Below are 26,063 nucleotides of genomic sequence, written 5' to 3'. Positions count from 1 at the left end.
ATATATTTTTTAAAAGTGTTATTGAGGATGTGGAGAAATTGGAACTACCACACATCGCTGATGGGAAAGTAAAATGGTCCTGTTGCTATAAAAAAAAAGAGTATAATTGCTCCTGAAAGCATTAAACATAGAATTACCATGTGTCTCAGTAATCCCACTCCTAAGATCCCACTCCTCAACAAACTGAAAGCAAGGATTCAAACAGATGCTTGTCCACTGTGTTCATAGCAGCTTATTTATAACCAAAAGGTAGAAACAACCCAAATATCCATCAACATATAAATGGATAAGCAAAACATGATATATACATACAATAAAATATTATTCATCCATAAAAAGAAGTGAAATTCTGACACATGCTACCACATGGATGAAACTTGAAGACATGATACGTAAAATAAGCCAGACACAAAAGGCCACCTATTGTATGATTCTACTTAGATGAAGTTCCTAGAATAGGAAAATTCAGAGAGTAGAGCAAAGGTTACTACACTCTGGTGGAGGGGGAATGGGGAGTTGTTGCTTAAAAGCTAAAATGTTTCTTTTGGGGATGATGAAAATCCGTTCTTGAGATAGATAGTGGTGACAGTTATACAACATTGTGAATATACTAATGCCATCACTTAATTGTACACTTAAAATGATTAAATGGTAAATTTTATGGTATGTATACAGTATTTTGCCACAATAAAAAAAAAAATCAGAAAAAGGGAGGAAGCTCAGCATCCTGACCAACCTGGCTGCTTACGGGCCTGACTTGACTTTCACCGTTCCCAATCCAACCTCCATACAAATATTTCTCTTACACTGAGGTATGCTCACTTCCAAAATAAATAGATGGATATTTTAATCCCCAAAGAAGGAAGGTGAAGGAAGAAAACGTTTCCCCAAGTTTTGCCATCTTAATTCTTCAGATGAAGGGGAAAGGCTCATTCTAGGTCCAGAGTGGAATCCCAGATTTCACAGCTGGCCTCTACCTTCTACGCCCAGCAGCTCTAGAAGTGACCTGGGTGTGAGTTGGCAGTCATATCTAACCATTGCCTGAGCCGCATCCAGTCATAACTAATCCCCCCACATATTGAATGCGGTGTGCTTGCCCCATGTTACACACGAGGAACCCCAGGCTCAGAGAGGCGCTGGATCGGCTCCGGGTCTCATGGAAAAGTCCATAATGGAATCCCGGTCTGGGTGAATATTTCCTCCCAATTTCTAGGAGGGGAAAGGAGGCTTCCTCCGGCCAGAGGCAGAGGAAACGCTGTCTTTGGAAGTAGAAGGTTTAGTTCCAGTGTTTGCCCCCGGATCCCTGGATATCCCGGTGCAGTCACCCCACATCTTTGAGTCCGGTTTTCCTCACCAGCAACAGGAGGGTCAGCATCCCTGCCTCCCGGGCTTGGGACCTGCTCCAGAGGAGTGCTTGCGTTGAGGTGATGGAGAGCCTCGTGACCATCCGGGGAGAGTTTCGGTGGCTGGCCTGATTGCTTCTGTGTGTTTGAGGTGGATGCCCTGAAAAAGGTGTCCTCTCTTGGTCTGATCTTTTTTTTCTTTTCAGAAATGTTAGGATGGAAGTGTAATGAAGTAGGCTCCCCAAAGCGGAGTGAGCACCCCTGGAAGAGGGGGACATGTGCCACTTGGTGGCAGTGTACAAGGTGACATCGCTTCTGGAGAGGAGGAAGACTCACTATTCTTTGAAGACCCTCGGAAGCCTGACGACCTTTGAGGAAAGTAGTAGAGAAGCAAGAGAGCTTGATTTCTCTCTGAGAAGCCACATGAGAAAACCCTGTGAGCTAATGTGGGCACGGGCTTTGGGCCAGCCACTTCCGCCCTTCACGAGCTGTGTGACTTTGACCAGGTTACCTCCCCTCTCTGAGCTTCACTGGCTCCCTTCTCCAGGCCCCTACCACCTTCTTCTGAGCCCTTAGAATAAAATCTCCCGGCCTGGCAGACAGAAATCGAGTGAATGGCCCTGAGAGTGGGCAGACTTCCATGTGGGGGCAGCTCCCACCTGCTGACAATGTCATCCATGAGTGTAGGGGTTTGTGAGTCAGCAAATGCATTTGAACACCTACCACTCCTAAGCTTCGTGCCCCGTATTGGATACAAAGGTCCCTAGCGGGCAGCAGTGCCTCATACACCAGGTGGCTGAGTCTCAGAAACTCTCCTTGGGGTAGGAGTTCAAGGCAGTGGTGAGACTCAGAGACAGAGGCCCTGAGAGGCCCCTGGGGCAGCAAATACCAATGTCAGAGTGGTCGCATGAGTGAGTGAACGCACAAGGACAAGCTGGCAAAGTGGAGAGGCCCTGCCCCCAAATAAAGCCGCCGCCCGGCCCATCCGCTTGCTGCCATGTGGAAGCTTGAGCCTCATGTGGCCAGAGCCCCTAATTTTTTCTAGAAAACCAGAGGTCCAGATTCTCATGTGCAATGTCTCTAGCAGTCAGGATCGTTTGGTTCTGCTACAGTAAAAGCAGGCCCAGATCACGGTGGCTGAGAACAGCACAGATCACTTCTCGCTCATTCATGCTCTGTGCCCCACGTCATCTGCAGGGACCCCTCATCACTGGCGTCATTTACTGTGATTGATGTCCTATGTGACGCATGGGGAGGACTCATAGGGGCCGGCCTGACTCAGCACCAGCTGGAGGACTGCCCAATCCCAGATGCCTCCATGCCAAGGAAAGAGATCTGGAGGGCCTCCCCCACGCAGTGGAATGCTCAGGACTGAAGGGACTCGGCGCCTCTGCTTATCCCAGTGGTCAGAGCTGCCCACAAGGCCAGGTGTCCCCTTGCGGTCCGAGGTGTGAGCTAGCCATGGCCTTGGGAAGAAGGATGCCCACACGGCCAGCCACCCCATCTCCTGATTAGTTGGGAACTGATGCTAAGCCATTGTAATCAGTGTGCAGGCCACACAAAACCTTTCTGCAGGTAGGATGCGGCCCAGTGCCAGGGTCGTGTCCTAGGACTGCGAGCCAGATGATGAGATGTGATGGGGACCAGACGGGACAGAAACAAGCCAGCTCTGCTCGTGGGCAGGGACTGGCAACGCCGCCACCCACACTGCTCCCCCTGTCCTGGAGGCGGTGCCTCTGCTGAAGCCTCTGCCCCCCTGGCCGGCCCCTGTGTGCTCTCTGCCACCTCATTTCTGCCCTTTGACTTTTCTGTCTGCCATGTCTCATTGCCACTGCTCCCCCACCCAGCGGGCAACCACCAGGAAAGTCTGGCCCCATCCCAGGTCTGGGCCTACAAGACAGGTACTCAGTAGATTATTTTATTCTATTTTATTTTATTTTTAAGTTATCTTTATTGTTGAACGTATTACAGATGTCTTGTGGGTCTTTTCCCCATTGACCTCCTCCACCCAGGACCTGCCCCTCCCAGGCCTTCACCACTCTATCGCCGGTGTCCCTGGGTTATGCATATAAGTTCCCCGGTTAATCAATCCCCTCCCACCATCCCCCCACCCCCGCCTTCCCTCTGAAATTCATCAATCTGTTCCATGCTTCCATGTCTCTGGTTCTATTTTATTCATCAGTTTATTTTATTCATTAGCTTCCACAAATGAGTGAGAACATGTGATACTTGTCTTTTTCTGACCTGCTTATTTCGCTTTTCATAATACTCTCCAGGTCCCTCCATGCTGTTGCAAATGGTGAAAGTTCTTTCTTTTTTACAGCTGCATAGTATTCCATTGTGTAAATGTACCATAGTTTTTTAATCCACTCATCTGCTGATGGGCACTTGGGCTGTTTCCAAATCTTAGCTATGGTAAATTGCCCTGCTGTGAACATCGGGGGGGGGGGGGGGGGGGCATAATATACTTTTTGATTGGTGTTTTGGGTTTCTTGGGATATATTCCTAGAAGTGGGATCACTGGGTCAAATAGGAGTTCCATTTTTAACTTTTTGAGGAAACTCCATACTTTTCTCCACAGTGGCTGCACCAGTCTGCATTCCCACCAGCAGTGCCACAAGGGTTCCTTTTTCTCCACATCCTAGCCAGCACTTGTCGTTTGTTGATTTGTTGATGGCAGCCATTCTGGCAGGTGTGAGGTGATACCTCATTGTCATTTTAATTAGCATCTCTCAGATGATTAGTGACTTTAAGCATTTTTCCATCTGTCTCTTGGCCTTCTGTATGTCCACTTTGGAGAAGTGTCTATTTAGGTCCTTTGCCCATTTTTTATTTGGATTGTTTGTCTTCCTTTTGTTAAGTTGTATGAGTTTTCTATATATTTTGGAAATTAACCCCTTATCGGATTCAGTTGATTATTTTAAGCAAACAAATAAAGACACAGGACCCCGTTTTCCAGGTACAAATGATCTCAGCCATCACTGCTGCCCAGTTGCTATGTCGGGTGCTGCCGCAAGTACCGGCCTGACGAACAGTGGCCAGGTGCCGGGAGCTTCCTGTGCGAGGGCGACTGCTCTCGCTCCGTCCTCATGGCACCTCTCAGGTTGGCACTTACGTGTCACTGCCCTGTCTACAGATGGGGAAACTGAGGAGTGGGAAAGTTTGAAGCTTGCCACTAACAGTGTCCCCCACGGAGGGCTGTGTCCCTCCTACCTCCAGCTCAGAATTCCACCTGGTTCTTCCTTTATCCCCTTGGAAGCTCCCCATGTGTGGGTGCCTACAGGGAGGACCTGGCTCCCGGAAGCCAGACTGGTCCAGAGAGAGCGTCGACCCAGCTCGGCTCCTCACTGTCCCTGTCAATTTCCCCAATGGCCACCATGCCCTGGATACCTGTTGGGGGGCACATTTGCCTCATCCTGGGGAGAGCCAGTGTCCCCTTCTGTATATGAGAAAACCAAGGCTCCCTGGGATGGGAAAGGTGGAGCCACATGGCAGCCAGGTCTGTCTGGGTCACAGCTCCAGGGGAGACCTTTGAGTAGGGCCTGTACCCCGGAGAGGACAACTGGTTTGACAAGGAGGGGGCACGTATCTCAGATTTTTAAAAATTGTGATAAAATATCCTATCTAATAAAAGAGTAATATGCAGATTGACCATCACTCCAACACACAAGATGGCTGCTCCCATGTGGTCAAAGATGGCTGCCCCCATGTGGACACAAGATGGCTGCGACAAGATGGCCAGCACGAGAGGGCAGTTGGGAGGGACCAGGCCTGCAAGGGAGGGCAGTTGGGGGCAATCAGGCAAGCAGGGGAGGGCAGTTAGGGGTGACCAGGCCGGCAGAGGAGGAAAGTTGGGGGCAACCGGGCCTGCAGGGAAGGGCAGTTTGGGGGGACCCAGGCCTGCAGGGGAGGGCAGTTAGGGGTGACCAGGCCAGCAGGGGAGGGCAGTTAGGGGCAATAAGGCTGGCAGGGGAGCAGTTAGGCTTCAATCAGGCTGGCAGGGGAGTGGTTAGGGGGTGATCAGGCTGGCAGACAGAAGCGGTTAGGGGCAATCAGGAAGGCAAGCAGGCAAGCAGTTGGAAGCCAGCAGTCCTGGATTATGAGAGGGATGTCCGACTGCCCGTTTAGGCCAGATCTTACCTGGGGTGTGAGTACATGGCTCCAGGTAGGATCGGGCCTAAACGGGCAGTCAGACATCCCTTGAGGGGTCCCAGATTGGAGAGGGTGCAGGCTGGGCTGAGGGACACACACCCCCGTGCACGAATTTCGTGCACCGGGCCTCTAGTACAAAACATAAAATCGATCATTGTAACCATTTTTAAGTGGCATTAAGTACATTCACATTATTAACCCCTCCCCCCACCTCCACCCCGCCCCCCCCGCATCCATCTCCAGAGCTCTTTTCATCTTACAAAACTGAAACTGCACCCACTAAACACAAACTCCCCTGCCCGTCCCCAGCCCCTGGCGTCCACACTCCACCCTCTGTCTCTCAGTGTGACCACTCCAGGGACCTCATGCCAGTGAAACCACAGTGTTTGTCTTTCAGTGACTGGCTTATTTCTCTCTGCATAATGTCCTCAAGGCTCACCAGAGTTGTAGCCTGTGTCAGAATTCCCTCTGTAAAGGCTGAGTAATATTCCATGGTATGAATATGCCGCATTTTGCTTACTCGTTCGTCCATCGGTGCACACTTGGGTTGCGCTCCTGTGTTAGCTGTTGTGGATGATGCTGCTGTGAACATGGGTGTGCCAATATCTCTTCAAGTCCCTGCCTCCAATTCTTTGGGGTGTCTACCCAGAAATTAAATTTTAGGTCATATTTGAATTTTTTGAGGAAGAGAGAAAGATATATATTTTAAAATGGCCTTTTCAGTAACTTATATTGATTATAGGAAAGTGAAGGCAGGACAGTGAAGAAAAAAGAAAACCAAAATGCCTCTTTCGCGCTGCAGGAGAACCTGAGGTGTGACCATCTCCACCCACGCAGGTTCCCGTCCCGTCCAGGCCCTATTCCCAAGCCCCGTGCCCAGACTCAGCTGGACCCTGGGATGGATCTGCCCCAGGGATGGGCATTGGGAAGAGCACCCCCAGCTGCAGGAGCCAAAACAGGCCTCCCCTAGGCAGAGCCCAGAGCCCCACTGGCATGCCCAAGGCCCCAGGGTGCCCACACCAGCTTTCTCCGCCCCTTCACTGCCCCCACACACCCCGCTCAGCGAGGCGCCGGCCCGGTGCCTCACAGGTGCTGGGGCCCAGCAGCTCGGCCTCCCCGTGGCTCCAGAGTCATCTAGAGAATGTATTTGAGCTTCGTGTGGAGTTGAGTTTCTTTTGGCAAACGCTGGAGACTGACAAAAATACTCACGTCAAAACATTTCTGGGGCAAAATTTATGAAAGCATTTGAATTTGGCCTGGGCATTTTTTTTCCTTTTTCCCTCTCCCCCTCCCCCTTGTCCCGAGTGGGAGGCAGGGGGAAGAGATAGAGTCCAGATGTTGGTGGGAATTACTTTCTCGCTCCCTCCCCCAAGCCCCTCTGGCCAGAGGGATGTCGGAATCAATGGCCGCTGTGTGTCCACCGAGCACAGAGGCCGTTGGCCGGGCCCAGGGCTCTCCCGTGTGAGCACCGAGGAAGTACCCCGGCCTGGAGTTTGCCCCCTAACCCCAGGGTCTGGGGTAATTGTCTGCAGAGGCAGCCTGGGGCTGGGCGGGCCATAATGATTTAGGCAGGATCTATTTCACTTCAAGCCTTTTCTACTCCGAAGAGGCCTAATCGAAAGTAATCTGAAAATTAGAGAAAATAAAAACCATGCCCACCGTTACATAAATACCCATTTCCTTGCATCGGCTGCTCGAAATCACCTCATTCCAGAGCAATGTGATGTTTCCCTGATGGGGCCGAGCCCCGGGGCCTTTTGATCCACACCGCGGGCCGCTGCTCCCTGGCAGCAGCAGCAGAAGGTGGGGGACCAGAGCAAAGAGCGGGAGCAGGAGGGGGAGCATTGCCACGGGGCTGGCCTCGCACTAACGGGCCAGGCCTTGCACACAGTGGGGTTTGAGTGGCCTTATGGGACTTTCGTTCACCCCTCGGTTCCACTTCCTACTCCCGACGCCAAAGGCCATCAAGATAGCTGCAGGTGGCCTCTCCCTCGCCCTTCCCTCTGCTCCCCAGGCCCTCCTTCCAGCGCCCAGACACCAGCTCAGTCCCACCCCAGGCCGCACAGCTGCTCCTGCTGCCGTCGTGCCCGCCTGCACTCATCGTGGGTCTTCTTAGCCCTGCCATGAGGACTGGCCTTCGCTGGTCTCCTATAGGACCCCTCCTCACTGCCCCTTCACTTCTCACCCAGTCGGACAGGTCCTTATTAATGTCTTGTCTCCCAGGAAACAGGGCTACATCCAGCTCGGTCACCATGACTCAGTAAGCATTTGTTGACAGAATGAAGATTTTCATGCAATAAGGAAGTTCCGTGGTTTACAAAAGAGGAGGGAGCTGCACCACCCTCCCGCCTGCCTCCGCATGGGCCGGGGTGGCGGCGTCTGAGAAGGCAGAGGGGCAGGTAACGGGGGAGGTGGCTGAGTAAATGTCCAGGCCACTGTGTGGTGCAGTAAAGGGGGTGCTCAGCATGGCTGCAAACCCTCAGGAGCTCCATCAGAAGGTGGGTGTCCACCTGGGGTGTGGCCTATGAGGAACAAAGCTTCTGGATGCCTCTGGAAGTCCCAGCCATTGAAGCCTCCGAGTCAGGCTCCAGTTAGTATGTGTGGACACCCTCTCTGGCCACGCCGAATGCCAGGAGTGGACATGTGCCAGGTTTGTGTGTCCTTGAAAGACGGACTCTCCGTGTGTCCCGGCTGTGTTAGCCACTCAGTCTGGCCTGGGACCCTTTGTTGAGCCTCTGCCTTTATTGGGAACGTGGGACTTGCCCAGATGAAGCGCCCTTGGCCGAGTCCTTACCCAGCTGCTGACAGGAGTGGGGTAGAGGCCTCGGCTAACACGGATGGGGAAGCCGAGGTTTAAGTCCTACAGGAGCTCCCAAGGGTGGCCGGCCGGCTAATACTCGCTTTGCTTAGCTCCTTCCTTCTGTGCCTCATTTCCCGCCCCCACCCCCCAGCAAGTCCCAGGGCTCCTCCCCAGCACACCGCTGCACTTGAGCTCTTGTCTTGGGTCTGCTTATGGGGCAGCCAGCCTGTCTGGGCCCCTCGTTGGAACAGGGACAACTGTTGATGGTAACAGACAATGAGACCTTCATTGGCCAAGGTGAAGAGCAGGGACACCACGGCCACTCTCCTCCATGCGGCCGCGCGGTCGGCTATTTGTCTCCAGCACAGAAGTCTAGCTGGCTTGCATTTTCTCTCAGCAACGCTTGTAACTAGAATGGGGTGATGGAGCCTCCCCATGGTGGAGTCATGGCTGCTCCCCTTAACCATATGCACCCCAGGCTGTAGAGGCCCCAGGACACTAGAGTGCCAGGGCCTCCGATCACCCAGGGACTCCAGGCCGGCCAGTCTCTGAGTACAGAGTGGGGGTGAGGTTACACCCCTCAGGTTTTCCATGGCTTTCCAGCTGTGTCCACGGCTGACCTGGGGCCAGGGCCCTGGCTAACGAGTACAGAGGGTGTTCTCGATCTGCAACTGTCAGTCACTCATGCCCAGCAGAGGAGTTCCGAGTTTCACAGACATTGCTGTACTTGACCCGGGTTCTAGACCAGCCCCCATCTTCACAGACAAGGAGACTGAAGCTTAAAGAGGCCGAGTGGCTGCCCAGAGCCCACACCTGGCCGAGTGTGGTTGCACCAGGTTTGGTGCTGGCAACTCCTTTTCTGCCCCACAAGACCGTCCCCTGCTGGTCCTGTGGGCCTCCCTGTTAGTCCCCCCACCAGCCTAAGGACTCACCACTGGGTCAGAGTGATGCTCGGCATTGGGCCTGGCACCAGCAGATTCTGGGAGAGTGACAAGTGAATGAGTGAATGAGTGAATGAGTGAATGAGTGAATGAGTGAAGTGAAGAAGGACATGACACAGCTGCATACCCCCTTCTCTGGGTCTTGGCCTCCAACACTTCACGTCACGTATGGGGGTGCGAGCACATGGCTCCTGGGAGGCCACTCAACCAGCACATGTTTGCCCCGCTCTGCCACTTTCATGTGCTCAGCGGTTCCTGTGCCTGCGAGTGATGGACATGGCTCATCCATGCTTCCCCGCACCCATCCTACAGCCACTCCTGCTCGTTCTCAGGAAACTGATCTGCATTCAGCTCCAAGGGCGGGCTCGGTGGCAGGGCGGCATGGGCTCTGGGAAGCTGAGTGGGTGCTGTGCCAGTTGCTATCCCGGGCCTGGAGGTGAATGAGGCTCAACCTTATTTTCATCACCAGGGATGGCCCCTCTGCTCCTCCAGGCAGGGGCCTCCCAGCAGCAAAAACTAGCCCCTGAGGGTCCTACAGAAGCCCCAGCCCCTTTTTCTGGACCTCGCTGGGCTGCGTTGTATGAGTTCAGAACCCGTCTTCAGAACGTCCTGTCTACTGTATCTGAGGGTGTGGGCTAAGATGTCCATGTCAACGTCCCGCCCCAAGCCAGTGCTATCCAGGCTGCCGTGGACTCCAGCCCAGAGCCCAGACACAGTCCGGTCTGGGGAGAGCAAGCGGTACCCACACCCACCTCTGAGGACCCAGAAGGTTGTGCAGCCAGAGAACGCTATCCTGCTGGGAGCTTCGGGGAGGCTGCTGTGAGGTGCCCAGGGGCACCAAATAGGAATGCAAATGGAAGGCCCAGATAATGGCCCCCCAGGAGAGGGGACAGGTGTGCTGAGCAGGCTGGGAGGGGGAGGGGGACTGTAGGAAAGGCTGGCCCATATGGCAGGAGGGGAAGGTCCAACTGGGTGGATCAGCAAGATGGGGGCCAGAGCGTGGACACCATGGGGGAGCCAGGAGGGACTGGAGCTGCTCAGACCTGAGCGGAGTCATGGAAGGCTCCCAGAACGAGGCCTCAGGGATCAGAGCTAACCAGGATCCACAGGACCCCAAAGGCCAGAGGCCCCAGGAAGCTGGGAGCTCCCTTACCCGGCAGAGAAAACCCTGCCAGAAGCCCCGCCTCTCTCCCTGGAATGAGGGCCCACCTAGCATGTCTTAGACCCTGAGGCTTTGGGGAGTGGGTGCTGCGGCGGGCAGGGCTCCCGGGGGCAATGTGTGTTTACCTGCAGTAGTCGGGGAGGGAAGGCCACGTGAGGGCTCCCCGAGCAGGGCTGGTGTTCTGTTGCAATTACCCCTAAGCCTGGTGTTTACACGGGGGTTTTACAGAGAATTCAAAGCATATCTTCCTGTTGCTTTGGCAGTGAAGGCATATCAAGTGAGTGTTCAAAAGGGCCGAGCCACGTTTGCAAAAATAAAAACCAAATGGCTGAGTAATTTCCACCAGAGAAGAACTTACTCTTGCAATTGCACGGTCTATTTAGCATGTTTTCATAAAACCTTTAACGAATCAGCCCTGAACCCTGAGCCAGGCCCACCCCACCTGTCAGGCTTGTATTTCCTGATGTGCCAGGTACAGCCGCTGGGGAGACTGGATGCCATGTTCTGTCCCACCCTGAGCAGAAGTCCCCAGCGCCCTCCAGGTCAGCCCTGGGGAGGAGATGCTGTGCTACCCTCCGAAGGAGGTCTCCCCAGGAGAAATCCCAGGGGAGCAAGGGACAAAGCAACATTTCAGCTCTGGGACACTGTGGCAATAGTCAAGGACCCACAGGAGACCCAACTCAGTCTGGGAACCAGGGAACGCTTCCTGGAGAAGGAAGTGCCTAAACCAAAAACCGGAAGGAAAAGGTAGGAGTGAACAGCCAGGGTGAAGGAAGTCCTGCGGGGAGCGTTCCCTGTGAGAAGCCTGCGTAGTCCCAGGAGATTCTGCGGGCTGTATGTAGTTGCCCAAAGGAGACAGGAGGAACAATTCTTTCACATGGAAGACCAGTCCGGAAGCAAACGGTGAGCCATTCAGCCAAGCAGGGCTGTTGGGGGGTGGGGAGTTGGGGGGTGGGGGTAGGGGCATTAAAGGGGCAGGGCTTCTGCCTCAGTTGATGGGGAGACATGGAAGATATTTTAAAGTCAACCTTATTTTCTACTGAATACAGTAATGCTTTGTGTTGCTTTTTCATGTTTTCAATTTAATATCTTATCCGATACCCACACAACCTTAACAGGAGATAATTCCTATATTTTTATTTTTTTAGAGTTTATTTTTTCCCAATTTTTATTTATTGATTAAGGTATTACATGTGTACAAAATGTACCAAACTCCCGCTATTCTAACTGATCTTCAAAGTAAAACTTTTAAGTATTTAGTGTTTGTTCCAAAATATGAATTAGATAGGAATTCCAGTAAAGAATCTCAAATTTATCTAAATAGAGTCTGGCCCAGTGGTGTGGCTCAATGATTGAGCATTGACCTCTGGACCAGGTGGTCACAGTTCAATTCCTGGTCAGGGCACGTGCCCTGGTTGTGGGCTGGATCCTCAGTAGGGGGCATGAGGAGGCAGCTGATCAATAATTTGATCTCATCATTGATGTTCATCTCTCTCTCCCTCTCCTTTCCTCTTTGAAATCAATAAAAATATTTTTAAATAGAAAATAATAATAATAATAATAATAATAATAATAATAATAAATAAATAAAGTCAACCTTATTGATTTCCATACTATAACACTCACCCATTGTTCCTGTAGAGCTGGCTGCATCGTGACTGCACCTGGGCAGAGCATTTCCGTCACCCTGTAAAGCTCCCTCAGGCCGGCCCCTCGGTCCCTGCCCCGCCCTGCCCCACCCTGGCCTCAGGCAGCCAAGCCTCTGGTCACTGCTAGGCTAGCTTTGCCTGCTGGAGAACTTCACGCCCCACATACTGTACTAGTATATGTTGGTTTCAATTCAGCAGAATGGCTTTGAGATCCGTGCCTGGGATTGCGTGTGTCTGTGCTTCACTCCACTTACTGCTGGAGAGGGATTCCATGTCATGGGTGCACTAGAGTTCATGGGCTCATTTGCCTGTTACGAGATATTTGAGCTGTTTCCAGTTTAAGAAAATCATACCTAAAGCTACTGTGGCCAGGTCTGTCTGCGACCATAGGCTTTCATTTCTTCTGGGTAAGTGCTAAGAACTAGGAACCTTGGCTGGGTCTTATGGTAACTGTGTTTGGTTTAACAAGTAAGTGCCAAAAGGTGTAACCCTGTGGAGTCCAATTTATTTTATTTTTTTATTTTTCAACTAGAGGCCCGATGCACAAAATTCGTGCACAGGGAGGGGGGGCGGGGGGGGCAGGGGGGTCCCCTCAGCCCAGCCTGCACCCTCTCCAATTCGGAACCCCTCGGGGGATGTCCGACTGCTGGTTTAGGCCCAATCCCCAAGATCGGGCCTAAACCGGCAATCAGACATCCCTCTCACAATCAGGACCACTGGCTCCTAACTGCTCACCTGCCTGCCTGGCCTGATCACCCCTAACTGTCCCCCCTGATGGCCTGGTCTCCCCCAACTGCCCCACCCGCTGGCCTGGTTGCCCCTAACTCCCCCCGCCGCCCCTTACTGCCCCCCCCTGCTGGCCTGGTTGCCCCCAACTGCCCTCCCCCCCCAGCCTGGTCGCCCCTCACTGCCCCCCGCCCCGCCGGTCTGGTCGCTCCACGCAGCCTGCTGTTCGGTCATTTGGTCGCCCCTCACTGCCCCCCCCCTGCTGCCCTGGTTGCCCCACACAGCCTGCTGTTCAGTCGTTTGGTCATCCCTCACTAACCCCCCTGCCAGCCTGGTCACCCCACGCAGCCCACTGCTCAGTTGTTTGGTTGTCCCTCACTAACCCCCCTGCCGGCCTGGTTGCCCCACGCTCGGTTGTTTCGGTTGTGATGGTCACTTAGTCTTTTATATATATAGATTACAGTTTACATTCAATAGTATTTTGTATCAGTTTCAGTTGTACAGCACAATGGTTACATAATCATATGCTTTGCAAAGTGGTCCCCAGATATTTCAAGTACCCACCTGGCACCATACATAGTTATTACAATATTATTGACTATATTCCCTATGCTTGTACATATGTCCCTATGGCTATTTTGTAACTACCAATTCATACTTCTTAATTCCTTCACCTTTTCCACCCAGCCCCCCAACTCCCCTCCCCTGTGGCAACTATTAATCTGATCTCTGTATTGATGCATCTCTTTCTGTTTTGTTTACTCATTTATTTTGCTCTTTAGATTCCACATATAAGTGAAATCATATGGTATTTGTCTTTCTCTGACTGACTTATTTTGCTTAGCATAATATCCTCTAGCTGCATCTATGCTGTTGCAAACGATACATGTTCATTTCTTTTTATGGCTGAGTAATATTCCATCATATATATATATATATATATATATATATATATATATATATATATTCCATCATATATATATATATATATATATATATATATATATATATATCACCACTTTTTCATTCACTCATCTACTGGTGGGTACTTGGGTTGTTTCTACTTTTTGGTGATTGTAAATAATGAATATAGGAGTGCATATACTCTCTCAAATTACTGTTTTGGGTTTCTTTGGATATACACCCAGAAGTGGAATTGCTGGGTCATAAGGCAGTTTAATTTTTAATTTTTTAAGGAACCTCCATACTGTTTTTCATAGTGGTTACACCAATCTGCATTCCCACTAACAGTGCATTAAGGTTCCCTTTTTCCACATCCTGACCAACACTTCCTGTTGTTGATTTATTGATGATAGCCATTCTGACAGGTGTGAGGTGATATCTCACACCTGTGGTTTTAATTTGCATTTCTCTGATGAGTAATGATGTTGAGCATCTTTTCATATGTCAATTAGCCATCTGTATACCCTCTTTGGAGAACTGTCTATCCAGGTATTCTGCCTATTTTGTTCATTGAATTGTTTGTTTATTTTTTGGTGTTGAATATGACGAATTCTTTATAAATTTTGGATATTAACCCCATATTGGATGTATCAATGGCAAATATGTTCTTATATCTATTGTGTTGTCTTTTTATTTTTTAATAGTTTCCTTTTCTGTGCAAAAACTTTTTAGTTTGATGTAGTCCCATTTGTTTGTTTGTTTTTTCCTTGCCTAAGGAGATATGTCAGAAAAAAAATATATTGCTAAGAGAAATGTCTGAGATTGTACTGCCTATATTTTTTTCTAGGAATTTTATGGTTTCAAGTCTTAACATTAAAGTATTAAATACATTTTGAGTTTATTTTTGTATGTAGTGTAAGAAAGTGATCTAGTTTCTTTTTCCTTTCTTTCTTTCTTTCTTTTTTTTTTTTTTTCATATATCTGTCCAGTCTTTCCCCCAACTTTGTTCTTCTTTCATAAGATTGCTATGGCTATCAGGGTTTTTATTGTGGTTCAATATAAATTTTAGGATTATTTGTTCTAGTTTTGTAAAATACGCCATTGGTATTTTGATAGAAATTGCATTGAATCTATAGATTGCTATGGCTAGTATGGACATGTTAATGATGCTAATTATTGCCATTGTTGAGCATGGCATATGCTTCCATTTATTTGTGACTTATTCAATTTATTTCTTCAGTATCTTGTAATTTTTCAAATATAGATCTTATACCTTCTTGGTTAAACTTATTTCTAGATATTTTTGATGTAATTATAAATGAGATCAAATCACTGATTCGATCCTCTGCATCATCAAGCCTGCTTTTAATTCCTTCCAGTGTATTCCTGATGTCAGATATAGTAATCTTCATTTCTGACTGGTTCTTATTCATGGTTTCTATGTTCTTTTTGATGCTGATACAGTTCCCACTAAGCTTCTTATAGTTCCCATTAATTCCTTAGAGTTCTCACTAAGTTCCTTATAACCATTACTCTGAACTCTGTCTAATAAATTGCCTCCTCTATCGCATTTAGATCTTTTCTGGAGCTTCTTCCTTTTCTTTCATTTGGGGGTTGTTTCTTTATCTCCCCATTTTAGTTTATTTCTATGTGTTTGTTTCTATGACTCCCAAGCTTCATGGAGTGACCTTTTGTAGTAAATGTCTTATGGGACCCAATGGTGCAGTTTCCTTGAACTCCTGGACTGGATGCTCTAGGAGTGACTTCTTGTCGTTTACTTAGTCTCTCCTGTTGTAATTGGGATTTTATTGTTGTTGTCCCATTAATGGGTGTGATCTCCTCTCAGGCTGGCTAACTGTGAGGCTTAACCCCACCACTGTGAGCTGTTGAACAGGTACAACTGAAATTCATCTCAGCAGATTTTAGTGTCTGCTAGAATTTCTCTTTGGATCCTGTTCTTATGTTGTCTGAGGCTGTTACAAATGCTGATTTTGAGCCTCCTAGGAGGTACTTTTGTGCTAGTCAGTGTGGGAAGCTGTCCATGTTTGGCTCTCGGTGCCCTGTTCAAAGCTTCAAGTGATCCACAGTTTGTGGCTGCCTCCACTAGGCTTGGCTGCCTGTAGGTCCTGACTGACTGATTGATTGATTGATTGATTGATTTTTTATTTATTTATTTTTTTTAGCAGCACCAGGACCTAAGATAGATCAGCAAATGTTCACACTTCTGGGAAGATGGTGGCTGTGTTCTGGGATTATTTCCCTGTCCTTTGCTGGGTGGCATCCCTCTTAGGCAGGCTGGTGGGGTTTCCTGGAAGCCAGGAGTTTCTATCAGCTCTCCCATGAGAGGGAAGCACCAACCAGGTTTTGGGAATGTGGGGGGAATATCCCCATCCCAAAGCCAGCCACTGATGCTCCCTGAGTCTGCTGCCTCTTCCTTATTACATTGCAAATGGCTGTAGAATCTCTTATGATACCTCCTGTTTCATTCTTGCTATTGGTAATTTTGGTTTTCCCTGTTTACCTCAGTCTTAATAGAAGATTATCAACTTTACTGATTTGTTAATTTTCTCTATTATTTTCCTCCTTTCAATGTCATAGATTTCTGCTCTTATTTTTATTATTTTCTTTCTTCAGATTATTTTGGTTATATTTTGCTTCTTTTCATAATATCTTGATGTATGGATATAAATTATTATTTTGAGACTTTTCTCATTTCTAATATAATCATTTAAAGCTATAAATTTCCCTCTCAGAATGGCTTTCGCTGTATCCCACAAATTTTGATATGCCATGTTTTTTGTATGTTTGTTTTTTGTTTCTTGGTTTTTTGTTGTTGTTGCTGTTAATACTCAATCAAGGATTTTTTTCTATTGACTTTTAGAGAATAGAAAGGAGGAAGGGGAGAGAGAGAGAGAGAGAGAGAGAGAGAGAGAGAGAGAGAGAGAGAAACATCAATGTGAATGAGACACATCAATTGGTTGCCTGCTGAACAACATACCCCAATCAGGGCCAGAAATCTAACCTGCAACTCATGTATGTGCCCTTGACCAGGAATCAAACCTGCCAACCTTTGGTGCATGGACCGATGATGCTCTATCCATTGAGCACACCAGCCAGGGCTTGATATGCCATGTTTTGATATTTACCTAGTTCTATTTATTTGTTTATTTTTCATTCTTTTTAAAAATATTTTTAATGATTTCAGCAAGGAAGAGAGAGAGGGAAAGAGAAACATCAATGATGAGAGAGAATCATTGACCGGCTGCCTCCTGCACAACCCCCACTGGGAATTGAGCCCACAACCCAGGCATGTGCCTTGACCGGGAATCGAACCGTGACCTCGTGGTTCATAAGTCAATACTCAACCACCGAGCCATGCCAACTAGGCCTTCGTTCTATTTATTATTGTATTTTCTTGGACACTTCTTTTCTACCTCATGGATTATTTAGAAATGTGTTAATTATTTACCAAGTGTTTGAAGATGTTCCTTTTGTCTTTACCTTATTGATTTCTAAGGTAAATAAATTATGGTCAGACACATTCTATGTATGGTTTCAATTCTTTTAAGTTTGTTAAGGTTTGTTTTATGGCCCAGAATATAGCCTGTCTTGGTAAATGCCCCATGGAAAGAATATTTATTCTGCTGTTGTCTAGTGGAGCATTCTGTGTTCTCTCAGTGAGGTCTTGAAGTCCCAAGCATAATGGTGGCTTTGTCTGTTTCTCCTTTCAGCTCTATCAGTTTTTGCTTCATGGACTTAGACAAGTTGTTGTTTAGTACATAAGCATTTAGGATTAGAATTGCTATATCTTCTTAGTGAACTAATGCTTCTATCACTATGTAATCTCCTTCTTTTTCTCTAGTAATTTTCTTTGCACTAAAGTCTACTTTGTGTGATATTAACATTAGCACTTCTCCTTTTAAATATTAATGCTTGAAATGTATATAACGTTTTCCATTCTTTCACTTTCAATCTAATGATGTCATTATGTTTGCAGTGAATTTCTTAATGACAGCCTTTATTTGTCATCCAATAAAAATTGAAATATTTTTAAACCCACTCCACCAATCTCTGTCTTTTTATTGATGTATTGATATCATTTACATTTAAAACAATTATTGAGATTTTAGGGCTTAAGTCTGCTATTTTACTATTATTTTCTGTTTGTTCCTTTGGTGTCTATTCCTTTATCTCTGTTTCCTTGCCTTTCTGTATCACTTGAACACCTTTAAGGTCCCATTTAGATTTATTTGTTATAATTTTATAAATAGATATAATAAGCCCTAACCGGTTTGGCTCAGTGGATAGAGCGTCGGCCTGTGGACTGAAGGGTCCCAGGTTCGATTCCAGTCAAGGGCATATACCTTGGTTGCGGGCACATCCCCAGTAGAGGGTGTGCAGGAGGCAGCTGATCGATGTTTCTCTCTCATTGATGTTTCTAGCTCTCTATCCCTCTCCCTTCCTCTTTGTAAAAAATCAATAAAATATATTTTTTAAAAATAAATAGATATAATAATTTTAAAATAAATAAAGCCTATCACTGCGTGGTTGCTCTAGGTGTTACCATATATTGACATTACTTTTTACAGCCTAGTGTATAGTTGTTTTCCCAGTTTGTGTGATGGGTAGTGTCAGCTGATGGTCGCTGGCACCAATTCAACACCAACAGGAATCCCCAACTTAGGGTGTGGTCAAAAAGAAATTTTATTCAGTGCAAAACAGCTCAATTGTGATATTGCACAGCTGTGAAGACAGTATAGCTGTGGAAGAGTTCAATTTGGATACAGCACAGCTGTGAAAACAGCACAGCCATGTGGCAGCCGGGGCCAGGCCCCTTCTAGCTAGATAGCCCTGCTCTGCTCAATGGTTTACTCTGCTCTAGGCCAGTCTGCTTTGCACTGCACTGGTCTGGTCTGCTCTGCTGTGACGAGACAACTTCAGTGTTCCAGCTCAGCCAGGCAGGTACAGCCTTCAGTGGAAAGGGACTGTGTTCCCCAAGCCAGAGGGGAGCTGGCTTATATGGACAGGAGTCTCTGCCCCTGGTCCCTGATTGGTCTGTCCTCATGCAAATGAAGACTCAAAATCCTTGCAGTTTGATTGGTCCAAAATAGATCAGCATGGAGTCACTCTGATTGGTCAAAGAAGAAGATGACTGGGGGCTTTGCAGATGCTGCTACCCTGGAGCCACCTGTGACCAGCCACGGTGAACTCCACCATGTCGTTAGACATTGCTGTTGATGGTGAGCCCTTGGGCCACATCTCCTTCGAACTGTTTGCAGACAAAGTTCCAAATGTAGCAGAAAAATTTCCTTCTATGAGCACTGGGGAGAAAAGAATTAGTTATAAAGGTTTCTGCTTCACAGAGTTATGTGCCAGGGTGTGAGTTCACACACCATAATGGCACAGGCGGCAAATCCATCAATGGAGAAAAATGTGAGGATGAGAATTTCATCCTGAAGCATACAGGTCCTGGCATCTTGTCCATGGCAAATGCTGGACCTAACACAAATGGCTCCCAGTTTCTCATCTGCACTGCCAAGGCTGAGTGGTTGGATGGCAAGCATGTGGCCTTAGGTCAGGTGACAGAAGGCATGCATATTGTGACAGCCATGGAGCTGGGTCCAGGAATGGCAAGACCAGCAAGAAGATCACCATTGCTGACTGTGGACAACTCTAATAAATTTGACTTGTGTTTTATCTTAACTACCAGACCATTCCTTCTGTAACTCAGGAGAGCACCCCTTCACCCCAATCTGTTTGGAATTTCTATAATCTTTGTGCTCTCGCAGCAGTTCATTGGATTCCATATTTTCCCTTCTAAGTCTAGCTAGAGTGCAGAGTTAAGTTTATGATCCTACCTAATAATAGACAAATATGCAAATTGACCATACCTCTGACACACCCACAAGCCACGCCCACAAGCCACACCCAATGTCCAATCAGAGCGAGTATGCAAATTAACCCAACCAAGATGGCTACAGCCACAGAGAGCAAGGTTTCCTAGGTAACAGAGGAAGCCAAGCTTTCCGCCTGCCCTTGCCAGGCCTAAGCCTCCACTCAAGCTACAAAGTTTCAATTATAGAAGGTAAACAAATTCAAACAAATGGTGGCAGAATGGAGCTTGAGAGAGCAGGCCAGGGTTGCTGCCAGCAACAGGGGAAGCAAAGCTTTCCGCACACCCTGGCCGGGCCCACCTGCTTAAGGCTACAAAGTTTCAATTATAACCCCAACAGAAATGGCTGCCGGCCACAGAGGGAGCCCCAGGCTTGGCTCTGCTCCAGGCTACAAAGTTTCAATTGTAGAAGGAAAATAAATTCCAGATACCAGGGCCTCCGCTTGGGTTGCCAGGGGGCGTGGCCATCCTGCAAACCACCACAGGCCCCTCTCTCAGGCCGCCCCACGCCCCAAGGGAACCCCACCCTGATCAGGGACACCCTTCAGGGCAAACCAGCTGGCCCCCACCCCTGTACCAGGCCTCTATCCTATCTAACAAAAGAGTAATATGCAGATTGATCATCACTGCAACACACAATATAGCTGCCCCCATGTGGTCAAAGATCCTGCCCCCATGTGGACACAAGTTGGCCACCACAAGATGGCCAGGAGGAGAGGGCAGTTGGGAGGCACCCGGCCTGCAAGGGAGGGCAGTTGAGAAGGACCAGGTCTGCAAGGGAGGGCAGTTGGAGGTGATCAACCCTGCAGGAGAGGGCAGTTAGGGGTGACCAGGCCGGCAGAGGAGGGAAGTTGGGGGCAAACAGGCTGGCAGCGGAGTGGTTAGGGGGTGATCAGGCTGACAGGCAGAAGCGGTTAGGGGCAATCAGGAAGGCAGGCAGGCAAGCAGTTGGGAGCCAGCAGTCCTGGATTGTGAGAGGGATGTCCCAGATTGGAGAGGGTACAGGCTGGGCTGAGGGACAACCCCCCCCTCCATGCACGAATTTCATGCACCGGGCCTCTAGTTATGAAATAAAAACTAAGCAACAATGAAAAAGAACATGATGGGAATGTAATTGAACAGCTTGATTGGATAAGGAAAGCCTCTGTCCAATTGATTGATTGACTGGACCGATTCCAGGAACTCCTCCATAAGGGCTGGCTCAGATGGCAGAGCACAGTGCTGGCAGGTAGTTCAGTGCTTTTAAAAATTTGAGCCCAGTTAACCACCAGGAGCCTTCTGGTTATTGTCTTTTTTTCCTCAGGGTTCACAATAGAAACCGTACTTCCCTCTAGATATATCCTTTTACTCTCCCAAATTTTAAAGTACAATTTTCCTAATTATTTCATCTATATATGTTGAGCACCAAATCCAAGGGTACTACTACTTTTGTTTCAACTACAAAATATAATTAGCCCAGCCAGTGTGGCTCAGTGGTTGTGCATCAACCTATGAATCAGGAGGTCACAGTTCAATTCCCAGTCAGGACACATGCCCAGGTTGTGGGCTCAATCCCCAGTGTGGGGTGTGCAGGAGGCAGCCTATCAATGATTCTCTCTCATCATTGATGTTTCTATCTCTCTCTCTGTTTCCCTTCATCTTTGAAATCTATAAAAATATATTTTAAAAATATGATTAAAGAAACTCTTGAGATAAATAGATTACTTCTATATCTATCTCATTTACTTTTATTTTAATCTTTTCTCTTTTTTTTCTTTTTTTGCCTATTCTGCTGTTCTTGTCTTTCTAAAGATCCCAGTATTTTACTGTTATCATTTTACTTATGTTGGAGAGCTTCTTTTAGCTATTTTTAAGAATAGATGTGCTAACAACAAATTCTTTTAGCGCTCAATTGTCTGAAAATATGTTTATTTCCCCTTTAGTCATGAATGATAGTTTTGCTAAATATAGGATGTGAGGTTGACAGTTTTTGTGTTTGAAAGTCATTCTGCTACTTCCTTCTACATGCCATGGTTTCAGATGAAGAATCTGCTGTCACTTCAATGGTTTTTTTTTGTTTGTTTGTTTGTTTTTTTTTGTAGATGATGTGCCATTTCTCTTTGAATGTTTAAAAAAATTTTTTCTTTGTCTTTATTTTTTCAAGTTTTACTTTGATGTGTCACGGTTGGTGTGGATTTCTTTGGGTTTATCGTACTTGGAAGTTGCTTAGCTTCTTGAATGGGTAGGTTTATGTATTTCATGTATCAGAAACTTACAAAAAACAAGGCATTTTTATTTTGATGAATTTCAATATGTCAATTTTGTTTTGTTCTTTTTTGTCCATTCTAAGAAATATTTGCCTACACAAGTTCATGACATTTTCTCCTATGTTTTTCCCCCCAGAATATGTGAAGTTTTAGCTTTTGAATTAAGGTCTCTGATCCCTTTAACTTTAACTTTTGTGTATGAATGAAGTTAGAGCCAAGGCTCTTTTTTCCCTTAATTATCCAGATGTCTAATTTTCCCAGCACCATTTGTTGAAAATATTTTTCTTTCTATATTGGATTATCTTGGTAACTTTGTTGAAAATCAATTGATCATATACATGTGGATTCATTTCTGGACATTCCATCCAGTTCCATTTTTCTGTGTCTACTATATTGCTTTGTTTTTTAGCTTAATAGCAAGCCTTTATAACTTTGTGTCATATCTTGAAACCAACCAACATAGATTCAATTTTGTTCTTTTTTTAATATTGTTTGTTTGACTTGTTCTAGGTCCTTTGCAGTTCCATGTCAATTTCTAACAAAAAGTTTGCTAAGATTGGAATTGCAATAAATGTATAAATTGGGTTGGGGGAAATTGACATCTCACCATCAATCATTTCAATCAATAAATGCTATTTATCTCTCCATTTACTTAAGTCTTTAATTTCTCTCAGCCGTTTTTATAGTATTTAGCGTATAGTTCTTGCAAATAGTTTTGTTAAACTTACCCCCTTTTATATTTTATGCAAAGTATTGCTTTATCATTTCATTTTTCAGTTATTCATTGCTAGAATATAGAAACAACTGATTTTTTAATGGTAATCTTGTATTCTGTGACCTTGATAAACTGGCCTTTGCCAATCTGTCCAGTCTTAGCACTTTTTTCTCCTTCTCCTCTTCTCTAGTCACTACACATAAAACTCATATATGCTCTGGATCTTTGCTCAAATCAGCTCCAGCATCCTGTTGTAAAATCCTTAGAAATGGTTACATGCACAATAGTGCAATTTGTGAATGTCATCTAATTTATGGGCCTTTTGTTTCTCTTTCTTTCCTTATTGCACTGGCTGAGCATACTATTGAATAGAAGTGCTAAGAGTGGATATCCTTATCTCTATTCTGTTCTTGGGGTAAAATATCCAGTTTTATCACTATAAGTAGATGCTTTTTATGAGATATCAGATTGAAAATATTCCCTTCGATACCCAGTTTCTTGAAAGTTTTTGTTTTGAATATGTGCTTAATTTTATCAGGTGGTTGGTTTTTTATTAATTTTTAGTCTATTGAAATTATCATATGGCTTTCTTCTTTACTTAATATGGTGAGTTACATTGATTGATTGATTTGAGAATGTTAAACTAACCTTGCCTTTCTGAGCTAACCCCCACTTAAACATGATCTTTCTTTATATTGCTGGATTTGATTGTCAATATTTTATAGAGAATTTTATGTTTTTATTCATAAGAGATGTAGATTCATAGTTTTATTTGTAATTCCTTTGTAATATCTCTAGTTATTATATCAGAGTAATGCTGGCCTCATAAAATAAGAAGCATTGTCTCATCCTGTATTTTCTGAAAGAGCTTATATATTATCCTATCTAATAAAAGAGTAATATGCAAATTGACTGTCACTCCAACACACAAGATGGCTGTCCCCATGTGGTCAAAGATGGCTGCCCCCATGTGGACACAAGATGGCTGCCACAAGATGGCCAGCAGGGGAGGGCAGTTGGGGGGGACCAGGCCTGCAGGAGAGGGAAGTTGGGGGTGACCAGGCCTGCATGGGAGGGAAGTTGGAGGTAACCAGGCCTGCACGGGAGGGAAGTTGGGGGCGACCGGGCCTTCAGGGAAGGGCAGTTGGGGGGGGACCCAGGCCTGCAGGGGAGAGCAGTTGGGGGGGACCAGGCCTGCAGGGAAGGGCAGTTAGGGGTGACCAGGCCAGCAGGGGAGGGCAGTTGGGGGGGACCAAGCCTACAAGGGAGGGCAGTTGGGGGGGACCAGGCCGGCAGGGGAGGGCAGTTAGGGGTGACCAGGCCAGCAGGGGAGGGCAGTTGGGGGGGACCAAGCCTACAAGGGAGGGCAGTTGGGGGGGACCAGGCCGGCAGGGGAGGGCAGTTAGGGGTGACCAGGCCAGCAGGGGAGGGCAGTTGGGGGGGACCAGGCCTGCAGAGGAGAGCAGTTGGGGGGGGGGGACCAGACCAGCAGGGGAGAGCAGTTAGGAGTGATGAGGCTGGCAGGGGAGGGCAGTTAGGGGTGACCGGGTCAGCAGGGGAAGGCAGTTGGGGGGGACCAAGCCTGCAGGGGAGGGCAGTTGGGGGGGACCAGGCTGGCAGGGGAGGGCAGTTAGGGGTGACCAGGCTGGCAGGGGAGGGCAGTTAGGGGTGACCAGGCTGGCAGGCAGAAGTGGTTAGGGGCAATCAGGAAGGCAGGCAGGTGAGCAGTTGAGAGCCAGCAGTCCTGGATTGTGAGAGGGATCCCAGATTGGAGAGGGTGCAGGCTGGGCTGAGAGACACACACACCCATGCACAAATTTCGTGCACCGGGCCGCTAGCATCTTTATAAAATGTTGTCTAGAATTCACCAGTAAAGCCATCTGGTCCTGGAATTTTCTTGTGTGTGGAAAGGCTTTTCCATTATGAATTTTTCTTTAAAAAATTTTTTTGTACACACAGAAGGTTAATCAGATTTTCTATTTCTTCTTGCATCAGTTTGGTTATTTGTGTCTTTCAAAGAATTTGTCCATGTTACCAAAGTGGCAATATCTATTTGCATAAAATTGATGGTAATATAATATTTTTTGTTATTCTTTTTTTTAATATATATTTTATTGATTTTTTTTTTTTTTTTTTTTTACAGAGAAGAAGGGAGAGGGATAGAGAGTTAGAAACATCCATGAGACAGAAACATCGATCAGCTGCCTCCTGCACACTCCCTACTGGGGATGTGCCTGCAACCAAGGTACATGCCCTTGACCAGAATCAAACCTGGGACCCTTGAGTTCGCAGGCCAATGCTCTATCCACTGAGCCAAACCCGTTAGGGCATGTTATTCTTTTAATGTCAACAGGATCTGTAGTAATGACCACTCTTCCATTTGTGATACTGGGAATTTGTATCTTCTCCATATTTTTCTTACTTTGTCTAGCTAGAGATTTATCAATGTTATTTACCTTTTCAAAGAACCACATTTTGTTTTCATTGATTTTTCTCTATTGTTTTTCTACTTCATTGATTTTTTTCATATGACTTTTAAAATTTTTAAATTAAAGTAATTAAAAATATATATAATTAATAATTCAAAACTCAGTCACATTAGCCACATTATAAATGCTAATTTCACTGTATAAACATTTCCATCTTTGCAAGCAGTTCCATTAGATGTTTTTGTTCCTGGGATGGGATGTCTTTTCTCAATTGGTCCCATCTCTTTTAGGCATTTTCTCTAAGCTTCATAGAAGGGCCAAGGGGCTCTCAAATCCACCCTGTCCTCTTGAAGACCTTGGATCCAGCTCAGAAATTATGGCTGCCTCCTCCTACTGGTACCTCTGCTTCCTCCCAGTCTGGACTGCTAGTTTTCCATCTCTGCTTCCAGAGGGGGATTCCACCACAACTGTCTGCCCCCGCACCACCTGCTCAAAGAGCAATGCTCCCGTTACCTTGAGTCCCATGGGACGTCCCAACAGGGCACAATTGGTCTCCCCCACAAGCCTGAGCCATGATTTTATTTATTGTTTTTCTTTTTTGTTGAATTTATTGAGGTTACATTGCTCAATAAAATTATATAGGTTTCAAGAGTACAATTCTGCATATTGCATTGTGTGCTCCCCATCCAAAGTCTAGTCTCCTTCCATCAACTATTTATCCCCCGTTTACTCTCTTCTACCTGTCCCCGATCCTTCCCTCTGATAATCACCACGCTATTGTCTGTGTTCATGAAGATGTTTTTTTCTTAATCCCTTCAACTGTTTCACCCAGCCCTCCAAGCCCCCATTCCCTCTGACAGCTGTCAGTCTGTTCTCTGTGGTCATGAATCTGTTTCCATTTCATTTGTTTATTTTGTGCATTAGATTTCACATATAAATGAAATCACATGGTATTTGTCTTTCTCTGACTGGCTTATTTCACTTAGCATAACATCATCTAGGTCCATCCATGCTGTTGCAAATGGTAAGATTTTCTTCTTTTTTACAGATGGGTAATCTTCCACTGCATGAATGTACCACAGCTTTTTATCCACTCGTCTGCTG

At 46.8% G+C, this 26,063-nt stretch overlaps 1 pseudogene across 1 annotated transcript; it reads left to right on the top strand.

Annotated features, from left to right (window-relative positions):
* The first annotated feature begins 19,043 nt into the window (after positions 1-19,043).
* Positions 19,044-19,353, top strand: LOC307111246 (peptidyl-prolyl cis-trans isomerase A-like; annotated as a pseudogene). The gene has a single exon. The product of its transcript is annotated as a peptidyl-prolyl cis-trans isomerase A-like (transcript).
* Positions 19,354-26,063: the final 6,710 nt, after the last annotated feature.

The sequence above is a fragment of the Cnephaeus nilssonii genome (genome assembly GCF_951640355.1).
Source record: "Cnephaeus nilssonii genome assembly, chromosome: 14".
Classification (NCBI taxonomy): domain Eukaryota; kingdom Metazoa; phylum Chordata; class Mammalia; order Chiroptera; family Vespertilionidae; genus Cnephaeus; species Cnephaeus nilssonii.
Note: the sequence above shows the minus strand (reverse complement) of the source record. Positions and strands in the feature narration are given on the sequence as shown.